The sequence below is a fragment of the Zingiber officinale genome, chromosome 7B, assembly GCF_018446385.1.
Source record: "Zingiber officinale cultivar Zhangliang chromosome 7B, Zo_v1.1, whole genome shotgun sequence".
Lineage (NCBI taxonomy): Eukaryota > Viridiplantae > Streptophyta > Magnoliopsida > Zingiberales > Zingiberaceae > Zingiber > Zingiber officinale.
The window spans coordinates 63,342,005-63,349,203 of record NC_055999.1 but is presented as its reverse complement, the minus strand read 5'-3'; the positions used below and the strand labels follow the sequence as shown (position 1 = coordinate 63,349,203).

Below are 7,199 nucleotides of genomic sequence, written 5' to 3'. Positions count from 1 at the left end.
TTGTTTGCTCTTTGTGGCAGTACTGTAATTAAATAAATAACAAAGGCTAACTGGGCAGGGAGGCTAAGCGCCAGAACGATTCTGCCAAAATACGGAGCAGTTTGTTTCCGTAAACGTTCGATAACAAACAAGGAATTAAACGAATAAATATTTAATATTTTTTTAATTATTGATTTTTTTTGGTAATTAAACTAGAGAAATATCAAATAAATGTTTTTAAAATACTAGTTGCATATCTTTATAATTAGTTAACTTTTTTACCGATTCGAACAAAAAAAAAATCATATCTTACCATCTTATTATTAAAAATTAATTAATTTTGATGAAATATAAAATAAAATTATTTTAATATATTTTTTATATAAAAATATATATTATTATAATTCTCTTTAATTTCACATTTTAGGATTAATAATATTGTGAATAGAAAAATTTCTATAAATACTTTGACTGACATATTAGAAAGTATATATTTCTTGATATTTTGATTAAAATTAAGTGTAATATTTATTCTTATCAGTTTAATATCTAATATAAAAAATTAAATTAATTATTTTTATGAGGGAAGTCAGATATAATAGATTGCTATTAGATTCTCGATCGTTGTTTTTGCGTTGCACTATTGTATGGATTTGACGTACCCTTATCAAGTCTAATTTTTAGATATAGGGTAATAATTTATGTATATTTATATATTATATTATGTATGTAATACATGTGTACGATGACTAGTAGAATATTAAGGATGATGAATCTTGAATAATTCTAGTGAAAATGATAAGTAAGATGAGTTTATTAATCAAATGATAAAATTTGATAACATCGAGAGATGATAACAATAATGACACGTGTGTCTAAGCTCCACAAGTTGGTGTAGTTAGGGATGACAATATTGAATCTGATATGATAGTTGAATTAATGTCGAGAATATTAAGTTTGAATTATGAGTTTTCATGTTTGGGTTATATTTGGGTTGGGGTGTTTTCGGATTGTATTATGATTGGGTTAGGTTAAGATTGACCTGGATTAACTTGGATTGACCTGAATTTAGGGTTTAGTGGATTTTTTATTAAATTAAATTTTATTTTGAAAATTAAGATGTTTTATGTATAATAATATCTGTTGGTGCAATCATGCCCTGAAAGTTTCAATGTGTTGACAATTGTTTAAGTTTAGGTTAATACGTTGGATCTAACATGCATTGTGAGTTTGCAGGAGAAGTCCTTGCAGGTCGAAAGACCGGATGTAAGGCAAGAGAAATCCAAGAAGGTCGAGAATCAAATTCTTGGTAGAAGAAGTCCTTGCAGGTCAGAAGACCGGATGTAAGGCAGGAAAAGTCCAAGAAGGTCGAGGACCATATTCTTGGCAAGAGAAGTCTTTGCAGGTCGGAAGACTAGATGCAAGGCAAGGAAGTCCAGGAGAACAGGCGTTTACCTGGCATGAGGTATTTGTGAAACTAAATATGTATTAATCTACTTGTGATCAATAGAGAAACTAGCAATCGATTGGTAAATCGATTGATACGCATGGCTATGATACAGGGGGTTCCTGGATCGATCAACCGATCGATTGACTGAGCTCGTGCGAAGAACAGAATGCTTCTGAATCGATCGACTGATTGATTGGAGTAAACCAATCGATCGGTCGATCGATCGGAGAAGATTCTGGGCGAAGAACAGAATGCTTCTGAATCGATCGACTGATTGATTGGAGTATACCAATCGATCGACCGATCGATCGGAGAAGCATCTGCGCGAAGCACAGAATCCTTCTGAATCGATCAACCGATCGATTGATAATATTCAATCGATCGACCGATCGATTCACAGAGCATCTGCGATTCTACGATTCTATGAGCCTGCGTCTGAATCGATTCCTTAATCGATTGATAGATTCAATCGATCAAGAGGAATGCCCCAATCGATTCAAGTTCAAACAAAATAATCTGCACCGTTGATCTTAACGTGATGGCTCTCAACGGATATTTTTGAATCGATCGGAATATGCACTCAATCGATTCACGGCGACGATGATGTGAGAAACGGCTAGTTTTTTAGACATTTAAAGAGCAAAAAGCAAAAGAAAAAGATAAAGAAAATACTGTTCCATTGCTCTCCAAGGTTGAACTCTCTGAAGTGCTCAAGATCTAAAAAGTGTTTAAGTTCAAGCTCTCCCCTTCGCTACTTTCTGAAGTCTCACTCTGCGAAGAAGAAGCCGGTTCAAGGTTGTAATCCTTATTTTCTTCTTCATTGTAGTGATTGTGATCTTTTACTTTAGAGAGGGAGAGTTGTAAGTCTTGTAAGGTTTCTCCACCTTTGGTGTTATTTCGAGAAGGAGAAGTTTGATAGTGGAAAGGTGTTGGTGGTATGGATTCTTGGACTAGTCACTTCCTTGAGGAGGTGGATACCAAGTAAATATAAGAGTTAGCATTGCTTCGAGGTTTCCGTTGCGCAAAATCAAATCGATCAACAAAAAAAAGTGAGTCATTCACCCCCTCTCTAGCTCAACCGATCCTAACAATATCACTGTTAATATGATAATAATAAAGTATTAAGATAAAAATGAAGAATTATCAGAAAAATAATTTTTAATTAAATTATTTGGGTTGGTTAGATTATTCTTGTTCGAGTTTGGATTTATTTAGGGTTTTCAAATTTAGTTCAGGTTTGGGTTTGAATTGGAATTTTTTAATAACATCTTTGCCTCAGCTCGACTTTGTTGGTGCAATCGACCTCTAGGGTTTCAATGTTTGACAATATACTAATGTCAGGACAGGTTGACTAAGGGTTAATCCAAATAGAACTTGATGTTTGGAAGAGTGAATTCTAGTCAAGACTAGATGACTATCAAAGATAAGTCTTAACCAAAGGTTAGACATGTAAAATATTGTAATAAAATAATAAGGATTAAAAGGACGAATAACCTTAATAGAATTTTTAAGAATTTTTAGAAATTTTATGAGATTTTTCGGAGTTCGTATGAGATAGTTTACGTGGATGAATTAATAGGCATGGAAAAGACATGTTTAGAAATACCCAAAAGTAGGAGTTGATTTAGGAAAGTACTTAGAGTTTGATTAAACCAAACCTAAGTTTCTTATTAATTTATTTTCCTTTTATTTTCTTCAACCCGTGCCCTAACCTTTTTCCCTTCTCCCATCTTCGTCGATTTCCCCCTTCTCGATCGCCCTCCTCCACCCAATCCTCCGCATTCCTCTCATGCCAACCTCACATCTCCTCCCCCTCTAGAATTCCTTTTCTTCTTCGACGCCGACACCACAAGGGAACCGGTCGTGGTAGCCGACTCTTTCCTTTCTTCCCTAGCTTTCTCCGTTTTCTCTTCTTTTTCGTTGAGCTTGCGCCACCGACCCCTACCGTCTCTCCATCGCTGGCACTTGCGCACTGCCCGATCGCCACCACCACAGCTCGGCGTAGCGTTGCCGGAGAGGAAACAGCTAGCACAAGGGGGCGAGGCTACCACCAGTAAGGTTTCCACTCGTTTCCTCCTCCTCAGCCCTAGCGCCGACCGTCTTCTTCCTCTGCCCTAGTGTCGGCAACCGAGCCTTCCTCCTCGATTCTTTTGTTGTTGTCGCCGGTGTAGCCCTAGCTGGAACCAACTACCGCTAGACCCAGCCACCGGAGAGGGAACTGCTGGTTGGTAGCTTCGTAAGAAGCTCATGCCATAGAGCTCCGACAGCGGGCACCTTCAATTAGCGATTTTTCTGGTAGGTGAGGTTGTGCCCTATGGATTTGGATTTGTGGAGTATCCGATTGTTTAATCTCAAGTTGTGGTGTTTTTCTTGGTTTCCAGCATCATCTTCTCTTTCCGGCAGCACCCTCCTTAGCCATGGATCAGCAGAAGAAGCTGTGAGTTTGAGGTGAGGTGTAGAGAATTTGATCTTGCTGTAGATCATAGAATTATTTGTATATTATAAATGATAGGTTCATATTTGGGAGAGTTTAAGTTGATTTAGGTATAGATTTAAACCTAAATGAATAGTGGAACGATTAGGGTTAAGGAAACTAACCCTAGTTGACAGATGAATTAAATTTAGGTAGGGTTAATGTCTACGATTGGTAAGGGTTTTTCCTAATTAGGTTTGGGTATTTATTTAGCTGTTTAATACATATGAATTTAGCTAAATAAAATATATGTATTGATTGATGCAGGACTATGATTCGAGATGAGTGTCTCGACGTCGGATTTGGTTTGATTCGATCTTTTTTTTTAGGCGGGTATCACTTGACTTATCTTTTATGACATTGTCACTTTGATATGCATAGTAATTTATAGCTAGTAGCATTGATCATGCTTAGATTTGCCCTTGGTATGCCACTATTTGATACCTGTAGTATGTTCTGTTTGTTGCCTGTTGTGTATCCATGTTTACATCTCTTGATTATTGCCATGTGTATCTTAGTTCCTAGACGAAGTGACATACTAGGCTTCGCCGAGTATAGGACTAGTTATTTTTTTGGATTTTATTATCTGGCATGTGTACTTAGATATGTTATCATTTACCAGGGTCTTGAGATCTATATGCTATATCAGAGAGTGTTCGACCTTTTGTCGACATCTGATGGAGGATATTTACAATCACGACTATGGGAGTTCTAGAATTATACTCTTGATAGGTAGACTCTTAGTTAGGAGGTTGAGTGAACCATTAGATATAGTCTCTGTAGTGGTACGACATAGACGTGCAATGTTGAACCATGACGAGTATTTTTTTTCTTGGCCTCTATTTGTTCATTTGAACTTAGAGCATGGTTATTACTAGATGATTAGGCTACCATACCTTGGATTGTCTATGATGATTATTTTTTCTGCTTGATACTTATGCTTGATTTTTGAGGTATACCACTAACCCATAAGAGTAGGTAGCATAGGGTTTTGTCTAGTTGATTGAGTTAATATGTTGATTATGTATATCTATGTTGTGTGTACACATGATTGGTATATGTTATAGGAGTCCTAGGATAGATTGCCCATTTGCAAGTAGTGTTTGTATACATGCCCAGTTATGATTATTGTAGGTTTCTTATGGATTATATCTACGTGGTTAGGTGTACATGTCTGATTGAATTATTGGATGTGTCTTATCAATTTAATCTGTGTTGTAGTATGTGCACATTTGTTTAGTATATTATTGGAGGTATCTTGTCGATTAAATCTGTGTTGTGGTATGTATACATGTGTTTGGTATATTATGGGAGGTATCTTGTTGATTATATCTATTCTATGTGTACACTCATGTTTATTATGATTTGTTGGAAGTATTATATTGATTATACTCTTGGTGTATGTGTATATATGTTAGGTGAGTATTGTTTGAGGTGTATTATCGATTATACCTACGTTGATATATGCACACGGGTGTGATATGTATTGTTGAAGGTATCATGCTGATTATACCCGTGTAGTGTGTGTGTTTAGGTGTATTATTGGTAGGATCATGATGATTCTGCCCATGTTGAGTGTCTACATTACGTTATTGGTTGTATTACCCAGTTAACTAATTTTCCTACTGGTGGGTGACTCACTATGTTGTTGAGAGAGTTGACGATGGATTTGATTTACTTACTAGGTTGTTATACCCTTGGCTGTCCCACAGTGATCTGTGGTAGAGTGATCTCTTATAGTCTCTAGTTAGATAGTTAGATGTCTCGATCACTTATGTATTGTTCATGGTGGAGCGTTACTCTCATATATTATGGATTGTTGATGGTGGAGCATTGCTCCCACATACTATGGATTACTTGTAGGGGAGCACTGCTCCCATATAGGTTGTAATACTGGTGGTAGAGTGTTACTCCCATATACGTGGCATTTATTGTGAGGGAGAGTTGCTCTCACATTTGATGATTTGTTTCTTTGATGATTTGTAATTAGTGATTAGATTTCAGACTTGTTGTCGGGAATCTTATAGTTATGTATGCCTGTGGTATGAACATTATGAGTTTTTAGTTTTACCATTTAGGCTTACAGTGCCCTACATATTTTCATAGACTCGATGATTTTGGTATTCCTAGGATGTTTAGATCAGTTTTCATTGTCTTTGTTGACGATGTTGTAATATATTTCTGATCCAAGGAGAATCACGTACACCATTTTCGCATAGTTCTAGAGATGTTTTCGACGAGAACATCTATAAGTGAAGTTCACGTGGTTAGAAGTCTGCGTGACTAGCTTTTAGGAGCTGAAGCGGAGATTAGTGTCGACACCAGTTCTGATTTTACCTCTGGAGAGGATGGATTTGTACTCTACACCGACTCTTCTTTATAGGGTTTGGGCGCTATTTTGATGCAGCACGACAGGGTAGTCTCCTATGCTCCTCGTTAATTGAAGGAACATGAGAAGAAATACCCAGTACATGATTTGGTGTTGGCCACCATTCACTTTGCCTTGAAAAAAAAATGGCGACATCATCCGTAGTGTATTACATTTGGGATTCTGAAGGATCAAAAGAGTGTCAAATGTCTTTTCACCCAGAAGGAACTCAATCTCCGACAAAGGAGAAGGGACCAAATTTTTATTAGTGGCGGAGAATGTAAAATATCGTAATAGAAATAAATAAAATAATAAACATTAAAAGGATGAATAACCTTAATAAAATTTTTAGGAATTTTATGGAGATTTTTTCGGAGTTCGTATGAGATAGTTAGCGAGGATGAATAAATAGGCATGGAAAAGACCTGTTTAGAAATACCCAAAAGTAGGAGTTGATTTAGGAAAGTACTTAGGGTTTGATTAAACCAAACCTAAGTTTCCTATTAATTTATTTTCCTTTTATTTTCTTCTACCTGTGCCCTAACCTTTTTCCCTTTTCCCATCTTTGTCGATTTCCCCCTTCCCGATCGCCCTCCTCCACCCAATCCTCCGCCTTCCTCTCACGCGGACCTCACATCTCCTCCCCCTCTTGAATTACTTTTCTTCGCCGACGCTGACGCCACAAGGGAATCGGTCGTGGCAGCCAGCTCTTTCATTCTGCCCTAGCTTTCTCTGTTTTCTCTTCTTTTTCGTTGAGCCAGCGCTGCCGACCCCTGCCGTCTCTCCATCGCCGGCACTTGTGCACCGCCCGATCGCCACCACCATAACTCAGCATAGCATTGCCGGAGAGGAAGGAGCCAGTGCAAGGGGGCGAGGCTACCACCAGTAAGGTCTCCACTCGTTTCCTCCTCCTCAACCCTACCGCGCGA

At 37.6% G+C, this 7,199-nt stretch overlaps 1 pseudogene; it reads left to right on the top strand.

The window, feature by feature from the left end:
- The first annotated feature begins 471 nt into the window (after positions 1-471).
- On the top strand, positions 472-646 carry LOC122007668 (annotated as a pseudogene).
- The last annotated feature ends 6,553 nt before the right edge of the window (positions 647-7,199 follow it).